The sequence below is a fragment of the Anguilla anguilla genome, chromosome 4 (assembly GCF_013347855.1).
Source record: "Anguilla anguilla isolate fAngAng1 chromosome 4, fAngAng1.pri, whole genome shotgun sequence".
NCBI lineage: Eukaryota > Metazoa > Chordata > Actinopteri > Anguilliformes > Anguillidae > Anguilla > Anguilla anguilla.
This window is the reverse complement of record NC_049204.1, coordinates 51142219-51169880: the sequence shown is the minus strand read 5'-3', so window position 1 is coordinate 51169880 and position 27662 is coordinate 51142219. Positions and strand designations below refer to the sequence as shown.

The following is a 27662-nucleotide window of genomic DNA, read 5'->3' as shown; positions in this document are numbered from 1 at the left end:
GTTATAGAAGTGCTGAGAATAAAAGTGGTGTTTGACATTTTTGTGTGTCAGTGACCCGCAGATCCTGGTTTAAAGGCAGTCTGAACATTGCATGATATGTAGACACCTCCTTCTGCTCAGCCCACTTCCATGCAGACCGTTTCCCTGGTGGTGACCCAATCCAGCTGTAGGAAGAAACCAGGGAGGGAGCGACTGGATCAGTTCAGGGAGAACAATTAACCGAAAAGTCTCAGGTCCAATTCTGTGCCAGATGTCTTCAGTCCTGACTTTAGCACATCATGTTAGCCCTTTGTTCACTTCACAGTTCATATTGTTTTCCTTTTGTTCTTTAATTCTCTGGAGGTGGTGTGTGCTGTCTCTCAGATAGGTCTGCAACCGGATCCTTTCTACATTGCTATGAACATGAAAACATGAAACAAAGATATTGATCACAGAATTCACCATAGGAAAGAAATAAAACACCTTCTCTGGTTTGTTTGAAGTTAAAAATGTTTACAGCCTTGCTTATCAGTAGCTATTTTGGATTCCTCCATGGCCTTCTAAAACATACATGGGAGAGAAGTGTTATTTGTATTGTTAAATTTACATTAGGTCCATCTTAATTGCATCAGCTGCACAATAGATCTCACAATAATGGCCTTCACAGAGAAAATTGCAATTGTCTTTGGAAGGCTGCAGTGTAATGGACAAACCTAATTAATTTAATCTTGTTGTGTTCCATTATGGCTGCACTTTATCATTTCCACAGATGGAGCATGGAGAAATTAAGAATGCGTTTCTTGCCAAGTGCCTTTCACTCACAGTCTTATTTTCTTTTGAGGAATTAGTCTTCGGACATGATGGCTGAATCCCTACATGTGTCCCTACATTTAAGTGTCGTAAAGTAAACTGTATTGCAGTTAAAAATTTTGCGCTGAATATTATCTTATCCCCCAAAGCATTTTTTTTCTAGAATATTGAATTATTGAGTCAAATGCGTTCTACTTAATAAATGAGAATGAAGAACAGCTAACTGTTTTTTTGTATCAATACTATTACTTATCTTGCCCAAAATCACATTGTATTTGAAGCAACACTTTCAGATTTACAAACAACATATCAGGGAATAAACATGACTAACACTAAACTATAAAAATACTATCGAATAGCTAAATACAGTATTGTTTGCCCTCGTGTTTGGTTACAAAGAAAATAATGACCGCTTTGTACAGACTATCACTAGATTTCATTTGAGTCTCACCTAAAGAGAATAGAAATAATACTCACAAATGCAATTGCATTGAATATATTAACTGTGAAATTATATTCATGACCATTGTTGCCTGTACCTCAGCAAATAATACATAAGTGGCCACTTCTCAGTGCCTGAATGAGAGACAGGAACCTACTTTATCAATTAGCAGTCTAATGGAAATTCTCATCTCTCCTCAGTAATTTTATAATGTAAATGGGAATATCAAATAAACGTTATTGCACTTTTATTATATTTGTTTCATTATCAAATTAAGTGGGACATGCACATTAAAATACAGCAAGATTACTTACAATTAACACAGTTTGAAAAATCTGAGCCAATTTACAGCCATCAACAATGGAACTCATAAAGACTTGAGTACTTTTCATATTTTATAGAGTATGATATCATTGTTGCCCAAGCAATGAATTACTGAACTTCATAATTTGTAAATATACATAGATGGTTTTTCATGAGTTTCTTTACCTTCAGCAGAAATGTAGTTTTAATAAATGACCTGCAGGGGGCAAAGTGCATACTTATACATATTCTACATACAAGTAGGCACGGATATAATAATAATAATAATAATAATAATAATAATAAGAAGAAGAAGAAGAAGAAGAAGAAGAAGAAGAAGAAGAAGAAGAAGAAGAAGAAGAAGAATCAAATATAACTTCAAATAAGTAAAAGTAATATACTGAATAATATCCAGATTTGTAACTTATCCATTAGTTTTAAACGCGCAACAGTTTAAATGCGCATGTTCTGATTAAGAGTTACATAGCTTTTGAGATAATTCTATACACTGCCATTCAAATAGAAAATTGCATTACATTTTCGCAATATAGCCTATCTGTTGGTACTTGTTGTCTTTACATAGTGATAGTTGTAATTGTGTAAAACGGTTTGATATCGTTTTAATAAGCAAGGATCATGTCTTATTAATACGTCTGCGTGTCTTATCATCTGAAATATTAAACGTATGTTCGACACATTTGTTATACTTTAACAGTACTTCATTTTGTTGACAGAGCATGGCAGTGGCTAAAGCAGCAAACTGTTTTGCAAGACGGTGCTATTTTATTATTGTTTATTTATTTATTTCGGAAAATGCATTACTTGCGATAGGATCTAATTTCATTAAGGGTGCACGTACTGTGTATGTAGAAATGGCAAGTGTTGAAATCGGTTTTTTGGCGAGTATTGTTATACAAAATAATATCACTTGCAGCGCAACCAGGAGCTAATCTATTTACGGCTACTCTTATTTGGAATTAATTCAATGCAATAGAAAGTTTGTAAGATCAGGCAATTTATTCTGTTGTCATTACATGGCACATACTCAACGATTCGCCCACTATTGCAGAATGTTTATTTGTATGCGTGCAAGTTCTTCAACAATCCGTTTTTCAACCATTACGAAAACGCGACTTTTTTGTAATAGGGTATTATTAAAAATGCGCATTGTTTGTAATAGGGTTGCCAACACAGTCATGATAAATCCCCCGACCTCCAAACTTACACCCTTTACAGAAGTTAGAAAAGAAAAAGACCTTTATTCAGAGGACAGGAAAAACACATAAGTGCGCGCGCGCGCACCAAAAGTCGTGCGTAAAGCCGAGCACAGCACATTTCAATACTCTCGCGCCTGATCTCGAGACATACAAACTGTGATGCTAGCACGCTCGAGACCTGTCGCTTTATGAAACGACGTGCCTCCTGAGAGTAAGGATCCTATACGAGTTTAATGTTTTAATCTTGGAGGAAATAACCTACACAAGCATTCAGAAATCAGTAAGTACTCCTTTCTTTGTAACTGCACCACTACGGGTGATAGTTTCAGAACACGAACGTGAAACTGGTTTAATTTCGTTTTTTGGTTCTAAGCACTGTTAACGTTATTGCCAGAATGACCGTGGCATTCAAATCCCAAGTCTGACAGCTTCACAAAGAAAAAGAAAAACAGTAGAATGTATGGTAAAACCGTTTTTCAACATGCTCAATGAACGTTCTAGTTTTTAACAACATTGCATTACTCTTTAGGGCTGTTCGCCGATATAGCGACAGTAATCACAAATCTATTCTGCAACCAGACGTTTTGACTTCTCGAACATGAATGTATTTGCATATGTCGTATTCCCAGTGTTGGGATAGGGGCGGAGACATGGTAATTTCCCCAGTACTGCAGTTCCCCCATAAGTTTTTTGTCATAACAAGCAGGATCGCTTCACAGGCATCTTTATACTTTTCGGCAATGAGATTACATATGTGTGATGTCACACCTTAAAAAGGTGAAACAATTTAGATAAACCAGCATATGAACAGAGTTTTCGTTATATTTGCCTTTTACTTCACATTGTAGCAAGACTGTCCTTCGGTGCTTTGATGCAGTATCTCAACTTTGTTTAGTTCACTTAAAAACAATCTATAGGCCTACATTTTTACGTGGGTTGATTTTAGGGTGAATTTAGTTTCAAAACTATTTGTGGTTACTGTTGGAACTGGTGCTCTCCAATTCCATTCAGAATGAAGGTCGTTCTTTGGTTCGAAGGGAGAAAAAATGTATTGAGTTATTTCGAAGCAATATGATCCAGAAGTCTTTCGGCTCAGCAAAATGTCCTTTGTCCAAATTAGCCAAGCACGAATCCGTCCAATGTTAGTTTGCGCTTATAGGCTACACAATTCAGCAGAATTTTCAAGGGGCATGTGGAAAAGCCCTCACAGACGGTTAGCAAAATAACATCCTTAGCCAAAGGTCAGCTCAGTGAATGTTATTTTAATTTTTCTTTTTCATCCTGTTCCAAGCCTGCAATTATATTTTGTATTATTTCCTTTTTTTATAATGCAGCACATTTGAGTTATAAATCACATTCTAGACATGAATGCTTTTCTTTATGAACATGTTACTTTTGCATTGGCTGCAGCATTGTAAAATGCACTGATACAGAAATGTGCACACCCATCAAGATACAAATGTCTTAGAAGGGATATTCACCCTGAGTGCACACATTCACATGGCCTTAATTGTTTTTCTTCATTGTATTTTCTGTCGTAGTCAATAGTGGTCTTTTGAGGGTATTTCAATATCAGCTTTGATTACAAAGAAACATCAAGAACAAAAGTAAATTTACGTTTTTGCTACCATCCGATGGTTCTGAAAAAAAATATTTTCTTTCTCTCTGACAACATGGCAAAAGAAAACCAGGTCGATTTGATCTCCAGATACATATTTTCATTGCAAATTTCAAACCGCAGAGTTTTCTTCAAGTGTACATACACTGGGCACCTACTGTATTTCTAAGGCCTGCATGTTTTATGACTGTGCACTGTGGTTGTGATGTGTATAGCACATGTATACATGGTCTATGTATGCGCATTCAGTGGTATTCGGTCAGATAATGAGGGTGCTGTACCAGATCCACGGTCGCACGCGTTTTGGTTTCAGTTCTTCCCATGGCTCCTTCTGTTGTGTGTGACATCCTTCAGAGGCCCATCCTGAGTGATTTTCAGGGCCAGATATATTGCAAGAACAGTGTCAGGGCTGAGGTTTTGCAGTGCCTGTTCTATTCTCTGTACTTTTTAAATTAATATTTGGTTGATTTATTTTTCTTTATCTGTAGGCCCATATGGCTTCTCCACAGGTCACTGCTTGAGGCAGGCCCGTAATTACAACTTTTTGAATCAGGTTGTCATGAGACCTTTGGATAACAGAGATTACATGACAGGGTACTGTAGCTGAAACAGCCCAATCTTGACTTGAATACAAGTGCTCAACCTGGTAAGCCCAATGGCCAACGTTTCTAGTGGAAAAGACAGGCATAACTGACCTTCCAAACATGAGGACATCATTATTTGTAAAGGCATTACTATACACAAATGCATCACAAGCCTCAACGCATCTTGTCAAAGCTGTGCGGTGTGAAACTGTGAGCTATGTAAATACACTACCCTTTAAACTTGAGACACACCAGATAAAGATGGGCAAAGTTTTCCATTGTGTTTAATGTTCTGGGGCTTAATGCTAACCCTTGCCGCACACTCATATGGGTAGCACTGCATCTGAGCCCACCATCCACCATTTTCCACACTGCAACCATTTCATATATTACAGGTGAGTCTACACTGATCAGCGGAGGTCCTGGTGTTTAGGCAGGGGGTACCTTTGCACTGGTAATATGCCCAATTTATCCCAGCATGATGAAGCCACTGTGGTCTGCCAGTCACAGCCAGCTAATCACATACTGTACAGTCCTGTAACCCAGATTCAAACTAATGGTGTCAAGACTACAGGGTTTATGCCAGGAGCATATACTTTGTGGAGTGAGGCCATTTGCTAAAGTTCTGATTAACTGAATTCATATATTAGTGTGCCTTGCGATAGATTGGCGACCTGTGCCGGGTATAATCTTGCCTCTCACCCAATGCATGTTGGGATAGGCTCCAGGACCCCCGTGACCCTGCCCACGACAAGCAGGTATAGATAATGGATGGATGAATTATATATATATCTCAAATATAATCTCAAAAACATATGTTGAAAATGCCATGGTTATTCTCTAGAAGAAGCATAGCCACATTTAGTAGTCGTCACTCTCTATTGTATAATGCAGTTACTGATTCAGACATAAGGGGAGGTGGATGCATTTCCACAGCTTGCTTATAGTAGTAAAACATTCCCTGCTCGGGTGTACTTTGACAGCTTTTTGACTTTGAAATCTTGGCTGTTAATCTTGGATTTAGTTTGTTCGTTTCAGAAATTTTAGTTTTACTCAGGAGCCGTATTTTTTCTTTGGAGGTAGACTTCATTCTAGGATTTCAGTGTAGTTTCCTTTTGTGGTACTTCTTGATTGCTTCCTTGTTGATTTTGGTACACTATGTTTCCATGATATGGTTCTGCAGTAATTTAACTTGTTGAACTTGCAGTAATTTAACTTGTTGAATTCCTCAGCTGGTGTTGTGCTTTACTGAACTTTGGTTCCATTTGATAAATGCAAAGCCTTCCCTGTTTCTAAATGTTGTTTATGAAGTTACAGAACTAGGTGAGAGAAAGTGGAATGTTCACAAGGTGGTGGGGGGGGGGCAGGTTGGGGGGATGTTCTAAAGGCACTTGCATGTGGTTTGGTAGAAGAAACCATTTGTTATGTCCACAACACAGATGGAGAGGCTATAGATGAAATGTATTTCTCAGATCCTAACTAGCTCACTTATTAATGTATATTCATATAACATTTGTTTTACATAAAGGCAACTTATCAAGTAACAAAATTATAAAAAGACAATAAAACCACAAAGACAACAAACCACAAGGTTTTACATGGAAATATGATATAATCCTCCATTATTCATTCTTAATTCCTTTGGTAAATGTAGTTCAATTATTGGGATGATTTTTGGCTACTCATATATTGTGCCTATAGGACGCTTGCTGTAAGGCCATTGTTTTAAGTGTGTTATGTTGGCTGCATGAATAGCAGATATATGAGCAATAGTGCTTAGCCTTCTCAACCATGTTTCTTAATTACCTGTCAATAAAGTCAGAAATCACTGTGGCAATAAATTATGATTTGGCAGACAGCTTAGCTTTCTGGCTGAAAAAAAAAGATTAGTTGTTTTCTCTAGTTACAACAATACTGTACTGTAGCGATCTGTTAAAGCAAAAGTGTTTTTCTATCCAAAATTTTGATTTCAGTTAGGGAAGTGAGGTTCATGTGCACCCATCTGAATACAAATTTGTACAGTTGATACCTTAATCATCTGGCCCCTTATAGATATGCTTGAGTCAAATATTTAACCATTTCTTGGTTATATAATTAGCCGGCATTTATAGAAATTAAATTGAGGCTAATTATTTGTAGCTTGAAAATATGTTAGCTTTTTAATGTATCCAAATCTTCTTATAATATATCCATGCCTACTTGCCAGCAATATGGCAGATTACACTGTCTAGATGAGACGAGTAAAAATATCAATAAGTACAAGTAAACACATTAAGTAGAGTAATAATGTTTTTGGCAAGAATTTATCAACTGAAATAAAAACAATTAGTGCTTTTAGCTAGCTATTCAGCTATATTTTAGTAATTGTAACTGCATTCAATATTTTTTCTTCATGTGGAACTGTGAGAAAGTCATTGTAAGAGCTGATACACTGTGGACACACTGACACAGTGCATGCCAAAAATGCGAGTAATACAACACTAGTCCATTGGAGCCAAGAAACGTAATCGTCTGCAACCTTGATTTTCTCATACCAGGTAAAAGTTGTAAGATGTACTTGAGCAGCTATGAGACAGAGTTCACACAGTCACTGTACGTGTAATTTCTAAGCTTGGCATTTATCGAACTGAGCCCTGTTTGTTTAGCATGCCTTCTCCATGTGAACTTAGGTATAATGAAATATGACTCCAGAACACCATAGTCAATGACCAGTGACTGTGTCATGGTCCAGCAAGATCATTTATTTGTAAAAGCAGTCCTGAAGTGTTTTCCAGAAAATGTTGCACAGTCGTATCTGTTACAAAACAGGTGTGATATTCTTTACATTGCACAGTTTTCCACACAAATGCAGGACACACATCCTTAGCACTGCTTGGCTACTTGATTTGATATTTTCTATTTCAAGAGAGAGATAAATTCTTATTCCTCTTATTTACTGTTTTCAAAATAATTGTCCTAGATCAAATAAGAACGGTTGGATTTGATCCTTCAATAAACTGAACATTTCTTTGAGCTCACCTGTTAAAGTGGCATATAGAGTGAACTAGACACCACTGTAGGTTACCAAGCAGTATTGTTGTCATCAACACACTCATTTAAATATATTTTTTTTAAATACTGCCTTAATGTGCATGCTGGGGACTGGAGGAAGGCAGGAACATTTGTGGAAGGGTTGGCTGCCTGTTTCAATCAAAATGTTCATAAATGCAGTGTCGTGAAAAAGTATTTCCCTCTTCTGGATTTCCTCTATTATTGCATATTTGTCACAATGGTGTCATATCTTTCAACAAACAGATTTTTAATTACTTAATCAACCAATTAACCAAATTTAATTTGTAGTTAGATTCAGCTGATGAAACACAGCCAGGCTTGATTGCAGCCAGCCCTGTTGAATCTAAACCTGAATCTAAAGAGTTTCTACAAGCACACTATGCCACGATCAAAGGAAATTCTTGAAGAGATGAGAAAACATTTGGCCCGGTGTAAAGCAAATACAGCATTTCACAGTAAAACATCATACCAGCAGTGTTATGACCTGGTCTAGGCTTAGACCATAACAGGATGTAGGATAAGGGAAATGAGTGGGGAATGGGAAAATGGTACTGCAGACTGACAAGTAACTCCAGTCATTATTTGCCTATTGAGCACTACCTAAAACCTGGCTAGTCTTCATAGGGTTACTGGACATGGGACAGCTTTGAACTTCTGGAAAATTAGTCTTCAGACTGAGACCAATAGTTCAAATTGATTACCCCCAACTGAGATTTAAAGTGCCTGCAGAAAAAAATAAAGGCAAAATAACAATGCAAAATAGTGTCCCTGTGGAAGGATTTGTAGTCCAGCTGGGAGGACTCTTCCAAGCCGGAGTCACTATACAGTGAGCAGAGGGCAAAGGGAGTCAAGGTCAAGAATGAGCGAATGGTGAAGCACAAAATCCATTCATCTGCAAAGCAGAGGGGCTTGGAGAGAATCTGAATCAAATAAAACGAGCGAGCAGCTAATTTTCTGCTCTGTACCAGAAAATTCTTAAGGAGAATGCCTAGTCATCTGTCCGTGAGCTGAAGCATAATTGGATTAAGACAATGATCCATAACATGATAGCAAGTCCACATCTGAATGGCTGAAAAGAAACAAAATTTAAGCTTTGGAGTGGCTTTGTCAAAGTCTTGACTTGGAACCCAATAGAGATGCTGTGGCAGGATGAAATGAGCAGTTCCAAAACCTACCAATTTGTCTGAATTAAAGCAGTTCTGCAAAGAAGAGTGACTCGACTTCCAGGCTTCCTTTGCTTTCATTGGCGTAACTCTGGTCCTCATGTTGACAAGCACCATTAACAGACCAGCAAGGCAATCAAAAAGCTATAATCAAAACTAGAGACTGAAAGCTGTCTTATACCTGCACTAAGGAAGCAATTGAACACACCAAACTAATCAGAAACACCTGTGAAACCATTTGTCCCAGATATTATGAAACTCGGAAATGGGGGGACTAGTTATAAAAAGTGTTGTAATTTCTACATGGTGAAACCAAATTGTATTAAAAAATACACCTAAAAGCTGAGAATGCGCACGCATGTGAATTATTTGATTACAAATCTAAAATTGTGGAGTACAGAGACAAATCAAGAAAAAATATTGTTTTGGCAAAAATATTATGTAGCTCTCTGCATATATCTAAATACAGTATGTCTTATATCTGCTATTTTTGAGAATTTGATATGTATTACATTTTAAGATCCTCAGTAATGTCTCGGGTCAGCCTCTGCTACCAGCCGAGGTGCATAGTTGTGGTGCAGTATCATTACTAATGAATACTGACCATAATATGGAATTCCCTGTTGCCTCATCATGCCTTCTAGCTCTGTACAGAGTAGCTGCAATATAAACAGCTTCCACAATAAATTATCAAGAGATTTGATATGAACAGCCGCATGTGCTCATCCACATACTGTACAGGTGGTCCTTTCTCAATATTGAATACATATAATTTGTGTTTCAAATGACAATATCCAGGGATACTATGTACATTTACATCTTCTGGAACCCCCTTGTGCAACTGATGATATTTCACAACAGTATCTTGCCCAAGAGTATCACTACAGTGGCCATGAAAGTCTCTACCCTCAGGTCAGTCTGTTCAACTCCAAATACTAGCTCAATGCAATGTCATGAAGTAATACTGATTTCATTCAAAATCAATGTATTTCAAGTTCAGTCCCAATGGTGGAGTTGCAATCTCCCACACTATGTTATTATAATTTTTTTTTTGAAAATCTCTCCTTCATTTCTTTACGTTTTCTTAAATTTTTGAGTGTCTTCAGTGAGACTAATTTGCTGTCAGACGTGGAGGGCTTTTGCAAGCCAGGCAGACTCCAGAAATTAATTTATCCAAATAATCAAGCCCTCCTGGGCCAGCCAGGCAGGGGCACTGAAATGGCCTAAGTAGGCAAAGCCCCCTTTTGAAGTCTGGAATGTTTTGACTGACTTAAAACAGGCGGCTGGAATGAAAGGATCGTTTTCCTTGACCCATGGGATTTTTAACCATTTTCATATACCAGGAACAAAACAAAGAGAAAAAATGCTTTTGCTGATTTGCATTGACTTAGCAATCAAAAATCAACCAGGCTGGAGTAAAGCAGTTCAAAGTGCAGATGCAGGGGTATTTATTTTTGTATATCAACATTTGGCCCAGTGTAATGCATTTTGAGAGAGGCAGCATTTATCACTGTGTATTGCCACACAATTCTGAATATGGTACTCAGTACCATTCATAATGACGTATTTTACCATATTGTAGCAGCCATATTATTTGATCCAGTTTATTCATTTATGTAATTTCTCTTCAACAATTTCATTTGAATTTCATGAACAGTTTACAGTTTTTGAGGGGGGGAGGGGGGGGGATCAAGAGAAATAGAGAAAGATTTAAAACATTTCAAACTGAAAATATTTTTACTGAAATTCAACAGTAATAGCCATGTCTTGAGCCCCTGACAATTTGACATATTTTTCAGTTTCAGATATTTTGTATAAAGCTCACTGCTGAGATATTCTGTGATTAAATGGATGGTCATGGAGATGATGTACTTGTATTCTCACCTTAGAGTGCATCCAGGATTCGATCAATAAGGCAGTTGAAGAGCAGAACATATAGAATTCACATTGATGATGTGCAGTACAGGCCAAAAGTATTAGGCTACCTTTTTAAAACTTGAGGTAGAGAAGAATTACTGCCCATCAGCTGGACCCTTCTGAGTGTGTACTGAACACTGCTCCTGGAAATCTTAAGCTTCTTTGCAATTTCTTGCTGGGAATAATCTTGCCACATCATATTTATGGCTTTGCACATCTAAGTCTAACTACTTCTTAGCCATATTTATTGCAACTTTAGTGCCTATTGTACCTATGCTACAGGCCAATGGTATAAGTTCACCTGCGGTTTAAAAAAAACTTAAGGTGCATAAGATTTCAGTCAATTTATCTACCTCATCTACCTCTCTACCACCCCCCCACCCCTCCACCTCCCACTTTTAAAAATTATTGGATTGATTTCCTATAATTTGTTTAATTGTAATTAAAGCCAATGGAGGCTATTTTGAAGAAAGTCATGTCCAAGACTATGTTTTACTAAAACTCATCTTTTTGTGTTATCGTAGTTAGAAATTGAAAATAAATGTTTGTACTTTAGTTTGTTATTCAATAAATAAGCATAAATTAATTAATTAATAAGCATAAATGAATTCTTCTCTACATAAATTTTTTTTAATTTTTTTTTTAGAAAAGCCACAGGTAGCCTAATACGTTTAGCCTGTACTGTTCATTGTGGAGGTGTTCACCTGTTATATCTTTCATGTAACTGATAATGTCTACACCTATCTCCGATGTTAAACAGAGGTATATACTTAAACCTACTCAAACATGTATTGATTAATGAGCATCTAGGCACTGAAATAACATAAAAGTTTGATTATTATATTCATCAGCCTGAACCCAAAAATGTTATTTGAAGTCATGAAGTACAGTGCTTATGTTTGTGTAACCGAGTTCCCTTTTCATATCTTTCAAAATTTCATTAATTTCCATTTGGAAGTGGACTTCTATCACCTATTCACACAAAAGAGAAGCACAGCTAAAATCAGCAGAACTGCCAAGATCTGATTGCCTTGCTCAGGCAATCAATTGACATTAGAAATCAGAATATTTACATTCATGGAATGCATGCAACTGAATGATACATGTATAAAGTGTGTATGATACGTTGTGAATGAAAGAGAGGGTTTCCTGTTTTCTCCCTTTTCTAAGCAAAGGCTACCCTGCCCAATGAATGCATGGTCATAGCCTCTGAGGGTTTTATAATCCCCAACTGGAAATTTTGTATCATACTACATCTGCAGGACAAATGTATGTTGTTACACATATAAATTAATATAAATTCATAGTGAAATTCATAGTCTGACATTGTAATATGCATAAAATGGAATTTGTGAAATTTTTAAATAAATCATGTTTACCTCAGTAATACATTTCTTGATATATTCTGTGACACAACACAGAGACTAGTGAAAAATAGAACACTATTGCTATAACTTTGCATGAGCAAATATGGAAAGAAAAAACGTGATTACATCTTTATAATAGCATTTCCTATTGGGACTATTGTCCAATTAGTATGGTTTCAATGAATGTGAATTAATTTACTTGATAGATTACAGGAAAGTATGCATAAAATAATAAATCACAATGATGCTGTAACAGAACTAATCAAGCCCACTTACCTTACAATATTCTGAGAGGTGAACTGGGTTTTAAAATTTAATCTTCTATGCAAATTGCAACCAGGAAACTGAAATTATAAACAAATGACAAATTAATTTCAATTTTAAACTTGAATGATGTTTAAATATATATTTCGGAAAAAGAAAATTACATTGAGGCCATTATGACTTATTACTTTATAACTTTGACCACCCAAGCTGAAAAAAACAATTCACAATAATGTGATGCAGGTTCGTCGGTACAGGAAATTACAGTAGAAATCATTGGGGATTGAAATGAGACAGGGAATTGGTCAAATTGCGATATATAAAGTTAATTAAAGAGAGATGGTATAATACAGCCATATAATTTAAAAAGGCCTGGGAATATTTTTTGAAAAGTTAATTTTTATGTTACATGAATGATAAATGTATTTATACATTTTTATCGATATCTTTTAATATATTCTATGATATGCTGAAAAGATGTGTTGCTTGTCGAATAAGTATTACATAGAAAAATGACCTTCAGTCGGAACACCAGTTTTAAATAATATCCACTTCTGTTTGTTTTCTCCATTCAGAAATTCACCCCGAGTGTATTACAGCTGTTCATTTGAGTTTAAACCCTGTTTTGAATTGGATGAGCCAGCTTGCAAACCAAGTTCAGTTCTCAGTTCATTGTTGCGTAAAGCGTGTCAACATATGCTCACTGCAAAATATAGTTCAGTTTTTTGTAGTTTCTAAAAAGCTCAGCAATTATAGGCCAGCACATTCAGCTGAACCATTGATCGTAAAATACAGTGTAGTGACCCAGTGTTCTGGAATCAGACCTTACATACCAAACCTGACTGTTCCAGGACAGGTGTCTTACAGAGCAACACACAGCTGTCAGTAGAAATGTCCAGGCAGGCAGGGTAAGTGTCTGGTGGGTTTCCTGTGGCTATATGTGCAAGAGGGACATCTCACAATGATTAGGGGCCTGAAGAATAATACACTGACACAATGACTGCACAGCTCAGCTGGTGGACTGCAGAATCAGAAGAAGGGGTGGCTGAGAGCCTGTACTTTCAGAAGAGAAGCATGCTAGGCTCACTCTCCCAAATTTACGCTCTAAATGTGAAGGGCCACATTTGGGTCTTCCTCTTTGGGTGAAAAAGGCTTAATATACTGGTTAAGAAAGATAAGCAACAGCTAATTTTGGTGTTGGTAAACATGCTGTACAGGGGCATGTTTTCTAATTGGCCAACGTGGCCAGCTTCTTTTGATAACTTCCATCAGTGTTATCAGTGTTTTGTTTTGATTTGAGTTTTATAATGAAAACAAAACAAAATAAGTCTGGCTCTTGTTCCTTCATGGCAGGTTACACAAATTCTAAATTTTGTTTATTTTGTTTCTGTCAATTAGTTTAATACACCCCACATATTTTAATCCTTCACTCAGAGGAATTAATGCTCAGAAATGTTTTTTTAAAAAAAGGTCCACTGATGGACAGGCTCTAAAGTTTCTACAACAATAAATAATTAACTGTTCCACTGGCCAGAGCTGCTGTGGGTTGAATCCCTAATGACAGCTTTTTATAACCTATGACTCAGCTCGCCATTATGTGCTTGACATCTCTACACTGTCTGACTCCCTTCAGCTGGATCACTTCTGTCTCCCTGCTCTTTCAGATGACTACATTGATGAATCGCTCAATCATATTTTTTTTCTATTTTTCTCTGCTAATAATTTAACGTTAGAAACACTTTGATCTGTTGTCACAGCTACTCATGGGGTGGAATAGTAACCATTTTCGCCCTGTAGTCATGGTTCAGGTCCTTTAATGGTGCTGAACCTTTTGCTAAATGTATTTTTTTACTTGTGCTGTTGTGTTGGAAGTGGATGTAATTTGTTGGTGTAACGTCTCAGTTCTTTCTCTCATCACTTTTATAAAGGTAAATATGTATTATCATTGAATCAGTATGAGCTGTTTGTTGCATTCTTGTCATACCATGAAGCTTGTAATGAATGCCTCTGAAACATAAAGCAGATTCACTGGATAAGTGATCAAGTTTGGCACAAATAATAAAAAATGGTATGACTTTTGTTTTTAAGACTTCACCAATAATTCATTTGGAGGTTTGTGACAGCAACTGTATTAACTTTTATTTGCTCCTTAACTCTTATCTTGTTTCCCAAATGGGAAGCAATCATATCTTATTGAATATGCAGCAAAATAATAGACACATTTTTCATGTATTATGTATAAATCGTATTCGCTTCTGCCAAATCTCAAATACCGTGTCGTTAATATTTCTGGTCTATTTGCCAGTTGATCTATTTTAATTTCTTGCACTTTGTGCAGTCTTTAATTCCTTTTATAGGTGTGTGAAGGTGCTTTTTGGCAAATAAAGCAGTCGTTGCTTTTCTGGAATGATTCCCCTGGGTTAGCCAAGAAAAATAAATCTGGTGACTGTGATTAAGTGCTCGACAATAGCGTTAGTGCAGTACTGCTGCTTTATAGTAATATGCTGGACAGGGATAATTAGGCCTGCCAAATTATTTACTGTATGGCTTGCAGGTGGTGGTCTGGAATGAACCAGGATCACCGTGGTAACAACTAAAGCAGTTTGTAATTTTGAAGGGTCTCGCTTGTAATTTATGTCAAGATGAGTATTCAAAGCCACTTATGGATGAAAACAATATGTTGCCATCACAGTGTGACTTGCGTTTCAAACAAAAGAGTTATCATTCGCAGTTTATGAAAGGTAAAAGCGTACTGTTTTTTTCAGGCCCTCTGAAAAGGGCATGGCTACTCTTAACCTCTCACGTCACCAGTGACCTTTTTCCTTCACTGCACCCCATTAATTATGAAATACTGTAGGTCTCCCCAGTTTCACTTTATGGCTTCTTCCTGTTGAACTTTGTGTGAAGGCTGCTGTTTTTAACTAGCTGTATAAACTGAAAGCACAGCACTTCTGGCCCAATATATTACATCATAAGCAATGGGTAGTGTTTGCATATAGCTTGATATTGAAGCAAAATAATTAGCCTTGAAAATTCACTATAGGGATTACAGAAATTAGAAACAATGTGTATTTTAACATGCACTGTGGTGTCGGTATGCTATTATAAAATACAGTATTTAAGCACACTGCTATTAAACTGCATTATATTACACTACACTATATCCAATTTTGGACAATGAACTACTGTATATAAAAGTGAGTGTTTGGGGAAGGTAGTATTGAGCCATTTCAAACAGTCATAGTGTTTTCATCAACCCTCAAATAAGTATGTTTGGTTTATATGGAACTTATATGGTTCATTTAGGTTCATCGATGCATCACTTTATAGTGATTATTCCATTTGTTATTTTTTGTTTTTTGGATTTCCATAAATGTTGTACTATATCAAATCAACGTTTTTTATGGCTGATGGATTCTCTTGATTATCTGAAATAAATCAAACATGATGATAGATTTTCACAGTTCCATATGTACTGTATACAGGCACGGATATACAGTAGAGTGCCTTATACTGGATAACACACTGCCCCCTGCTGATTCCCTCACTGGCCTCCTGCATGCATCTGAGAAGTAAACCTATATTGTATTAAGTACAGGATGGATACACATCGAGTGCATTTGAGGCTTTTCATCTTCTTGTTTTGATGACATCATTTTTGTACTTGTCAGCGCTGTGTCGCTGTCACCTCTGCAGTTAAAGTCCTTATCCCCACTGTCAACACCTCCAAAGTGCATGGTTATTTCATCAAGCATTCTGCCAGACAATCCACAGTGTCTGCAGTCCCCCCCCCCCCTACACTACTCTGTTTATATGCATTGTCTTAGCTTGGTGTGAAAAAAGAAATAACTATGAGGAAATGAGTGTCATGTCTATTCACAAATGTTCCAGCAGTTACTTCAGCAAGTCTTTGGCCAATTCTAGACAGGGTGTTATTGGCAGACAAGAATGAAATAAGTTGTGGGAAAAAACAATTGGCTATAGAGATGACTCAGTAACAGTGTTGCTGGATGCAATGTATGTAATAATTGGCTCCTAACATGATGCTGGGACTACAATAAATGAGTATGTTTGAATTGTTTCCGATAGGAAAGTGCTTCAGAACTGCAAGGACAAGCGGAAGAAGTCCTTAAAATTGTTTAGACTACCTTGGGGGAAGGTAAACCTTCTCCAGAGGATTGTTTGAGCTGGTTAATTGTGGTCTAAAATGTGAGTGGTCAAATACTTTTCAGTAATGTGAGAGAAAGTTTCACTTTGTTCACAAATGAACAATTTTACTCCCTGTCAAGACAAAATGTAAACATTTAATATCTGACATCTACAATGCTCCGAGTGTAGTTCAAAAACAGCTGGTATGGTAAGGCTTTCTTTACAAGCAAATTTTGTCTTGCTCCAATCTGTGAAGGAACATGTACAGCGACATTTTCTGACTAACTTCAGTTATTTATAGTTATTTAAATGACCCGTTTTTGTCACTTCCTAAAAATATCAGGGTTTTCTGCTGGCAGATCTTGCATTACCCTAAATCAAATACATTTAACTGAGTTGTTTATGCTTGCACCAGTGTAAAATACACTTTTACTTCTTTTCCTCATTGCTATAACATGTGGTATTTTACACAGTACGGTAAAAGTGGTGGTTTTCATATGGTTTATATGTGGTTTATAAAGTTTGCTTTTGCTGGGTTAAAAAAAAAAAAATCTTTACAGGACGCTGGTGCCTCCAGAAGAGGGGAGCTATTATAAGCACAGAGCTCATGAGTATTGCACATTATCTCACCACGTTCCTCTGATGCAGTCTGGTAAGGTGAGAAACACTTGATAGTGGTAATCTGGTGACATGTATGTGTGTGCTCAGTCAGCCTCAACTCCTCTTCTAATTCTTGTAGATTTTCTTTTGAAATTCTTTTATAGGATGTATATTTGTAACCTGAAATTGAGAATAGGATTTTATAGTAATGAGAAAAGCATTTAGATTTTCTTCCTGACAGATGAAGGATTATTGCAGTTGAGCTCCGGAGTCTGTAATTAATCCATGACTCATTATAAATACATTATTTCTATTTAAAGCGCTTACATAGGCTGGAACAGAAAGTATGAAAAGTGAACGGAAGCTAATTTAAAGCAATAATTATGACATAATTAAGCAGATGCCTCATGTATGTGTACATTTCCAACAGCTTTGATAATGTATTGTCATGAATTTGCCTGCGTTTGAATCTTGAGATCAGCATCATAATTTAGGATGAATGGGATATGGAAGCTTCTTCTCTTACGTTTATTATTGCAGTTTTCTTTGAATAGGAAAATGTCATGTATGACCTTTTTAATAAGTTATGCATTGTGTATATTTGAAATGTGTATTATGTGCATTGATACACAGCACTATCCACAGCAACTTTTATAACAGGAGAACAACCATCATTGACAGTCCATGTTATTAACGTGATACTGACTGACATGCACGAGGCGGAATATCTTTGATACAACCCCTTGTGCTATTCTCACAATGCTAGAGTGGCTGTTGCTATATGCTCGCCACCACTTAATCACAAATGAGAAAATAGGGCAAACGGTTCACAAGTTCACTTTCTGGAAACTTGCCGGAACTACTTAAGGGTGATGACGTTTCCAAGAACAGGTGGTGCAAGTGACATGATTTTGGCTCAGCATTTAGAACCTGTGAAACCATAGTTTATTGCCCTGCCAGCAAAGGTTCTTTGCCTGGCAGTGCACGTGAATGCCATATGAATGAAAGGTATAAGTGGTGCACATAAAGAGCATGTTTGTTTCTTTGCTTAACTTATTTTGACCGTATTTTTTTCTCATGCATTCGCACACATTTCAGCCTTGAAAATGCTCTGCTGAGAAAGCTATTTATTCTCACTGGTAACTACTGGCACGTCTGCTTTGGACTGGAATGCCTTTCAGAATGCAGAAAATATATTTAGTTCTCACCATCAGACGCAAACGGCACCAGTGGGTCTAGCTCTGTAGGAGAACAGTTATTTTTGTCACAGTATGGACTTTCAATTAAGGTAATCTGTTGCTTAGCTCCTTCAAGACAACTTACCCCAAATGAGTGCAATCCATATCTAGACCAACTTTGAGCAAATAACAATCTAATATAAAAGCAAGTGTTTCATTGATTTTATCAGTTAGAGTTGTTGGAAACTCTATTTCGCATTAGCTTAAGGAGAATTTGCACCTTCTAGGAATAACAATCTATTGTTATATTGAGAGTGATATTATATTAAGATGTGGTTGTTAAGCATTTTCCTTCTGTTTTTCTTATGGTTGCCAATTACACTTATTGCAGTTTCAATATCTCTGTGATCTCCAAGATATACAATGTTAAATGTACCTATATGTAATATATGTGCTATGCTATATATGTAGCCTGTCTGTCCATTTAAAATAGTATCACAGTGATATTCATAGAGTTCATTATTATTATTATTATTATTATTATTATTATTATTATTATAATAGTAGTAGTAGTAGTAGTAGTAGTAGTAGTAATAATAATAATAATAATAACTACAACAACGATAGATACAGGTTGTCATGTGTCAGAGTAGAAAGGTCTGGTGTTGAGGCAAAAGCAGGAAAAGACAACTGTCACCCTGGCAGAAGTAATACAGTATATGAGATTAGTATTTTGGACACTACCAGGGTGAAAGTAATGGAGTTCAGTATACTCTCAGTGTTTAATCCTAATTTACCAATGGTGAACCTTTTACATACAAAACTTGGATGATCAGCTAACCAATAGCAAACCCATGACAGCAGTTTTTTTTACATTTGTTTTTGTTATTTGGTCTTTGGAATTTGAGAGCTGTGCAAAGCAGAAATGCTAACAGATTTTATCTGTAATTGCTTGGCAGGTGATATATTTGCATGAATTGCAAGTGTGAAGTATGAAATACTGTAGCATATGACACATTTTTCATGAAGTAGCATAAGACAAAATGTACATGCTAATAAAGTTAAAAAGTTAAGCTTTTAATAAAAACTGATTAGTGAGTCAACATTGATGTTGCTATTCCTGATATTTCTGGTAACAAGGAAAATAAAAAAAGGACAATATATGAAATTTCCTAGATTTTTATTCTGACAAAAACTCTTAAACTGGCAAAATGACCAACCAATTGAAAAAGCAAACATTTTGAGAACAAAAAAGATCTACTCTGGGCAGGGACGACATTTTGCAGATCACCAAGCAGTTGGCCTTTCAATGTAATTGCACAGAGAAACAAAGACTTTAAAACTGGGTCTGGCAGGTTAATGTGGGAGGCACCTGCATATTTTAAGTCCCTGCATATGTGAAGGGGTTATGGCCAGAGCTCAGAAAATCTAACAGCAAATCCGAGTGGTTAAACCGGGATGAAATGAGAACAATGCCCAGACAAGTGAATTACCTACATGGCACAAATGCCAAAGAGTGGTTGCTTCGCAGCTAGGCAACTGGCATTGTACCGTTTGTATTTATCAACACAAAAGGGACACGGCAAACATTGCTTATCCTGTTTAATGGCTGTGTAATTGTTGAGAAGTTGTCATATTTGCTTGTTTGCTTTTCCGTGTACAAAGGGCAGTTAGAATGCCTGTTTTTTCCCCCCCTCCCCTAGCATGCTGAATAACTGTAATATGAATGGACAGAAATACATCAGTTGGGCAGGTTGATTAAATTCTGATGTATTTTCCTGCTTCCTTTTAGTGCTTCTGCTGTAGAGGAGAGGAATTAAATGGGAAACACCTGAGGGGACACGGGTCAGAGGCAGTGCAAAGGCTTAAAGCTGTTTGCTGGGGATGGCAGCGTGACCAGCCCTCAGAACTGTGCTGAGGGGTCAGTCACTCTGCTAGCTCGTAGCCTAGGCATAGTGCAACACTAAGAACTATGCCTGGCAATGGGGGCGTTTTCAATATCATGTGAAACAAGAGAATTCATGTTGAACACCATAAATTAATAGAATTTCCTTAGTAGATAGCTATTTTTAATAGGCAACAACTTAGCAAATTGTTGACATGGAAATAACAGAAAGTGTGTGGGAGAAACCACCCAGGGGACATTTACAGCTGTGTAATATATTTTACATCTTGAGAAATAATGTCACTTAAGCTTCATACTGTAAGCTCTTTCTCTGAAAGCTGGAGATTAAATGACAGTTAAAATAAAATATGAAATGAAAAATGAGAATATACACATTTACTGTATGTATTACGGTACTGTATGCATGTACTCTACTTTCACCTTCACTATAACAAGTTTGGACAACCTGAATACTATAGCCACAGTCAGCAGTTGTCCTGGACACATTAACCATTTACATTGTAATGACAACAGCAACATACCATTTCATAAAATGTAACTCAAGATGGATGCAGATCTTTTTTTCCCAGTTATATGGAAGAGGCACTGAAGGACTAATTTGAAATATCTATTTTTTGTGCATTTATCAGAGACAGAAAAGAATCATAGGAGATTACATTTTCAGTAAACAGGAAGTTTATTTTCAAGTTTTTATTTGTGATACCTTCAATAATTATTATGTTTGAAAAGATCCATGTACCCTTGCAGTAGCACTACGGTAAAGACAAAGGACAGCATAGTCCAAAAATTAATACTGGCAAATTCTTCCCCTAAAATATGAGAAATATAAATTTGAGGAAGCATGTAGTGCAAATAAGACAGCATCAATGTATGGAATGTTAGACATCTGTGCTTGTGTATATAGGATATACTATAGATTTGGCAGTAGCTTCAACTAAAACAGTAAAAAGAGAGGCCATTTTGCAATGATCCATGTTTTCTCTTTTTTGATTTTTTGGTGTATTAGTCTTTCAAAATTACAGCATGTTGTAAAAATAGAAATTATACACTATGGAAGTAAGGAATATTTTGCTGTGAACATTGAACTACTTATTTCAAAAGCATTCTTAGTATGAAAACATCAACTTTTAATTGCCTCAGAAGTGTCCTTGTTAAATCATTTTAATCCCATTGAGTTAATGATGACTTTACCTTCCAGGCAGACATCTTTTTCTAATGACAGTAATTTGCATATGATTTATTTAGAGAACAAGGGGGTGAGCTAATTTTATTTCCAGATTTCCCTTTGTTTTAGGAGTCATTAGCAGCTCTGTCTAATCTGATTTTTACAATTTCATCAGGCCCATTTTGGAAATCCTCTCTGAGCTCATCAGAAGGATGCATTTATTCCTAAGTGTGCTCTATTGCATTAGCACACAATAAAGCAGCCTGGGACTGCTACAGATGTTTATGCGGAATTCAGTTAACACTCTGCCAATTTAGTTTTTATTGAGACGCAATCAATTTTTATTCATTTTAAAACCAAAATGCTTTCTTTTATTGTGTGCTGTCTGTCCACTTATTATGAGGCTAAACAAATTATTCTACTGTTTGCACTAAATGTAATGTTTAGGTAAAGGATTCGCTTATTTTAAATGGAGGGCCATGCCTGTTTCTCACATGCTGTCACATATCTGTCAACATGCTATCCTGCTCTTGTGCATGTTCAGGGTTTGTTTAATGCAGTACATACTGTATCAGAAAAATGACACTGTGTCTGTACATTTACTTTAAGTATTCTGCATGGATTGCTTCATCTGTATATCCCATGGGCAAGACCAGGCCCTTCACATAGCTGGTCACCCCTTCATATGTACTGCTTGTAAATTGTATTATATGAAATGTATTTACTGTATTCATTTCCCCAAAAAAGTGAACACTCCTCATTTTATAGTCGCATCAGATATCTTTGAAAGAAAAAAGTATTTGTACAAGATGTAAACAGACAGGATTGAACATTGAATTTATCTAAGAACACAGAGTTTGTGTTAAGCATTAAAAAGATGACCACGATTTAAAGTGTAAACCATGCACCATGAACCATGAACACATGTAATTTTGATCTGTTGCACATACTAAATGTTACATAACATTACAATTAATTTATCATTATTATATATCATCAAAACTAGGACCATCCATGACGTTGGTAGACTTTACCCAAGCTTTACAGGGCGTTTCCAGACCTGCTGTAGCAGTGAAACATACTGCCACCGAAGGTGCTAATATTTACAGCCCTCAGCGGAGCCTGGTGCTATTGGGCTCACTGCTGGAACCAGTAAGGGCCTCCTTGTTTCATTTCTTCAAATTTATTAGCATCCAGATCCATTGGAGACCCGGTGAATGACTGTTGAATGTTTAAATGGAAAATAAACACCCTTAGGAAGCAGTAGAAGTGAGAACTGTATTAAGTTAGCTGGGGGAAAAGCGGGAGAGAGGGGTGTGTGTGTGTGTGTGGGGGGGGGGGGGGGGGGGGGGGAGCGAGAGGGGGAGAGGGCAATTTGGATCTGTTTTGAGATTCACGCAAGGCTTCAGGAGAAAGGCACTTTGATGTCTCAGAGTCCATGCATGGCTTGTTGTTATATTGGAAAAGACAACCTATTGTTGAGCACAAATTAACAAAATGAGAAGTCAGGACTTTTTAATGAACAGTTGAATGCACTCAAAATGAAAACCAGATGTTCTTTGTTAACTTTACTAGCCAGAAAGTACCCCCCCCCCCCCCCCCACACACACACACAACCACCTCAAATGTAGAGGAGTTAAATGGCCCATCTGCTATTCTAAGCACACTCCAAGAAGAACTTCCCTCTGTAAGTGACAATATTATACAGACCATAAACAGTTCATGTTTTATTTTTGTTTATATATCATTTATGTTATACTTTAATGTTCATAAAAAAGCTAATAGGCAGACATTGCTCCATATTTCCTGGCTTAGCTTTTTTCCTTATTTTTGTGTAAACCATTCTACAAGATTTTGAAAGCTTTGCAGCTAATCATTTTGCAAGTGAAGAGGATGAGTGCATATGCTGCAGGCATACTGTTGAAGCACAGGTTTGGCATTATAAAACTGCTTTCAGATTTGGGTCAATTTTGTTTTTATCTGTAATGATTTAGCTGCAAATTATTTTTGTTTTCCAAGTGACAAATCTGGCCTGTTGTCATGACAGTGTTCTGTCATTGGGTTACTGTACCTGTGATGAGTTCAACAGGACCTAACAGCACGGGGATAGGAGTGGTGCAGCACTCCTCTGCTTTAAGTGCTCCTGAAGGCTAGCAGCATAAAAAAGCTCCTTGCTAAGAAAGCCTGCTAATGGGTCCCAAATGACTGTGATATCACTTTTTTGGTATCAGATATACGTGCTGTACCCATTATACTTTTCACAGAGGCACGTTTGACCTAGCTCTCACTGTGAGTTACAGACCTTTTCTGTTTTTGGTCTTGGTCCTTGCCCTGGGAAATATTCGCTATGTGATGGGATTTCATCCGAAGATGTGTGTGTAGATATACGCGAGCCGCTGGAATCATTCTGAAACGACGGCCGGTGACATTGCAGCGTTTCTGAAAATGATTTTGGATCTATTTTGGTACGGGTCCGGAATGCTTTCAACGAATTGACGAGATGACAACTTATCATTGATCTGCCCTTTCATCTTACTTAGAAGGATCCATTAAATAATGTATGGACCCATGTGCATTACCGCTCTCCACTGTCCTCAGACCATTAGCCGGAGCTACGAGCACAAGCATCTCTCAGACCTTAGAGGCCCTTTGGCTTCCATTTAATTAAATTATCCCATAATGAAATCTCCTATAATGAGATTAATTTTAATTATTTATCAGGAGCTGATTTGCGCTAGAGACCGTATCAATTATGTATGGTCTAGCTAAACATTTTTCAATTCATCACCTTTTCCTTTTGTAAAAGGTGCAATTTATTAAGTGCAGTGCAGCTGCCAAAGATGGGTCCAGAGATATAACCAGGCGAACAGAGGTCATAGCTGTGTAAAGGTGCTTGAGCTACCCTGTTTTTTTTAAGTATGCTTCATGAGCACCAAAGCCTTCCTTGAACATACATACTGTAGAAGATTTTCTTTTTAGTGCAAAAAAGTGCAAGTAACCTGGGAAATTCAGTAGAAAATTCAATTTTTACCCTCAACAGCTTCATGTTACAAATTATAATATAGGGTTTAAAGGGTTAGTTTGAGATGTACTAGTAGGAAGCCTTGATCACGTAACTTATTTAATTTTGATGTTTATGTACCACTGGGTCTGCCAGGTTTATATAGAAAATACCCTTGTGTGAACAAATGAACACACTTGGTGCCAGGCCAAACCAATAAAAGGAAATTGCCCACTGTCACACTGTGTGAATCTGTAATTATTTGGCATGAGTGTTTGCATTATGTCTTTTTTGGCACCGCAGATAGGCTAATATAGTCTTATTAGAATTTTTTTTTCTTTTCAAACAATAAGAATAAATAATGGACCTGTTCATGATCGGCTCTTGTGTACATATCTTAGAAATGTGTCTGTGCTGCCCTGAGCAGAAGACATGAATGTCAATAGGGTACTGAGCAATGTTCTTTTATTAGACCTCATCAATATGCAATTAATTATTCAAGCAGAGATGGGGGTTCTTTGGGACAGGATTTCAGCTAGCCTGTCCTTCCCCTAAATTGCATAGTCATCATGCAAGGGGTCATTCCTTACAATTACAAATGCTGGGTACATTCAGGAGTTCAGGAAGGAACACCTGCCTAGAATTTCTGCTGTTATAGAAGCCGTTATTTAATGAATTCCATGCCTGTATTTTTCCATTTTTTTCAGAATCAATCCCATATAATTAATGCTGTACTTACAGTACATTGTGTTACATAAGTGATCCAGTTTTATTTGTATTCATGTTATATGTGTTATTTGAGATAATACTCCTCATCTATGACAAAGCTGTTTCTATTGCAGTTATACAACCAAGTTTAGTCATTTAGTCAAGTGTATATGCCAGTTCATTATCTTAAGAAAATATAAAAAAAGAAAATCTTTTTGACAATTAGAACAACATCAAAAAATATGTGCAATTAAAAATGATTTTATACCAGAGCCGTATCTTTTTTGAACAGTTGAAATGGTCTTGAAATCTTTATCCTGATGCTAAAGCATTGCACAGTGATTATTACATGCATGGCGCTTGGGCCCCTGCCTTGTATTGACCCTTCAGCACAGTGAACTAACTCAGTATGGTATGTGTTGTGTATCAAATGGATTCAATTAAGAGCCCGGCCTGCTCAGTGAAGTGCCCAATATGAAGGGGTCACAAAGGACACCCGGATATTGTGACTCCACTTGTATTTTCATTCTGTCTACATTATTTGCTAATCCAATAAGTGACCAGATGTTTAAGGCCATTTCCGTTAGTATATATAATTACATATCATGGTGCAACTCATAGAGAAAATGATGCCTAAGATTGCGTTCAGTTCAACTTGCAAGCCAACATGTATTTTTTTGTTTCCTACATGCTAAGAAATGTTATTGGTGGGAAGTAAATTTATTACAACTAAATAAAACATTTTTTTTTTAAATTAGCCCTTTTTATAATGAGCAATGTGCTACTGTAGGATTTTCAAATATTGAAATTCAAATATTGCAAAGTTGGTTATGCTATCCAACCCAAATTTGAGGTTTTCTAGCTAACAGATAGTAATGCTTGCACAATGCATGCTGGGATAGACTCCAGCATCCCCCGCGACTCTGACCAGAAATAAGCAGGTTAGATAATGGATGGATGATGGATAATAACGCTATTCAACACAAACAGGCAGTATACAGAGCGCAATGCTCTGTGTGTTTGCCTGAGAGGTGCATATAGTGTGAAAGGATGCTCGTACTTCCTATTTCAGAAAAGCTGAATGCTCCCCTCATTGTGTTCAATGAGCCCTTTACCAGGTGCATCCAATAGGCAGAGCTGTCCATCACTGTGACTGAATGAACCCACAGTTACTGGCACTGCCCCTCCGATAGCACTCATTCCAGTGAATGGGCCCTCTAATTGCTCAGACCAGTCTTACCTGCTTCGCCTCCCGGATCTGACTGCTCTTCTGCCCTGTATCCAAGGCAACAGGAACCTTTGCCACTGCGTGTGCGAGGCGGGCCTAAAAAAAGACACACGTAATTGAAACTTGGTTGGTAGAGTTACCACAGTGGAGATGTCCTCTATTTATAGATCTACCTTTATCAGGTACCGTTAGATAATGAACTCATTTATTATGCTTTGACTCCATAACTGCAAGTATAGCAGTTATACTGTATAAGCTCGGGGGGTGAAAAATAATTCATGTCCTCATAGGAGTGGAAAAAAAAGTACAGGCACGCGTCCAAATAGGAGAACGGTGATGATTGAGTATTATTTTATCTCTTTTCTTTGCACTGTTATGCTTTTAAATAATCTATGTTGTACAGGAGTTGTTCCCTGTGACCGGAATGTTTTTGTTGCGGTATGGTGGCTCAGTGCTGTGCGCTATGGTGGTGCTGTTGAATCAGTCACTCACACTAGTCACTCGCTAATGCATGCAGAAGTTCAGCTACTGATCCTTGAGCTTTTGTGTTCCAGTTTGATATTTTATACAGTAGTTATGGTGTCTATGTGATTTAGTGGACAAACTAATTATGATTTAATTTGATGGTTAAGCATTATTGCTGTGAATGAAATGATAAGGGGAATTTATATATCAACTATGTGCATAATGTGCATTAGATCTACATAATATTTTTATAATCACTGACTCACTCATTTAAAATACAAACACTGATATTAATAAGTGAATGAATTTACACCATTGAGTAAGAAATACAATACCGCAGCGCCATCTCTTTATGAACGTTTTTAATGCATTTAAGCATTCTGTGAACCTGACCCCTGTGTGAATGAGCACTGCTTTTGGAATGCCATGCTTTTGAAAGATCTGTCGGAAGCTGTTCTGATCCAGCGATGTCCAGGAGACAGCAGGCAATGAGGGATGCATCATTGGTGCTTTTCTTTCTTTTTTCCTCAATAGTTTCTTTATCCTA

General features: G+C 37.0%; 1 protein-coding gene and 1 long non-coding RNA gene across 4 annotated transcripts in view; one reads left to right on the top strand and one right to left on the bottom strand.

Annotated features, from left to right (window-relative positions):
* Positions 1-29: 29 nt before the first annotated feature.
* Positions 30-27103, bottom strand: LOC118226178. The gene is made up of 3 exons (XR_004764975.1): positions 26663-27103; positions 12728-12795; positions 30-394 (listed from the first exon to the last, which is right to left on the bottom strand). It is a non-coding gene; the product is annotated as an uncharacterized LOC118226178 (long non-coding RNA).
* Positions 2906-27662, top strand: part of eya1 (EYA transcriptional coactivator and phosphatase 1) — an 82736-nt gene continuing 57979 nt past the window's right edge. The window contains exon 1 of one of the 3 annotated variants that reach the window (XM_035415574.1): positions 2906-3031. The gene's annotated coding sequence lies outside the window, so the exon portion shown is untranslated. The remainder of the gene's footprint in view (positions 3032-27662) is intronic. The other 2 variants (XM_035415580.1, XM_035415573.1) reach the window with 2 other exon arrangements.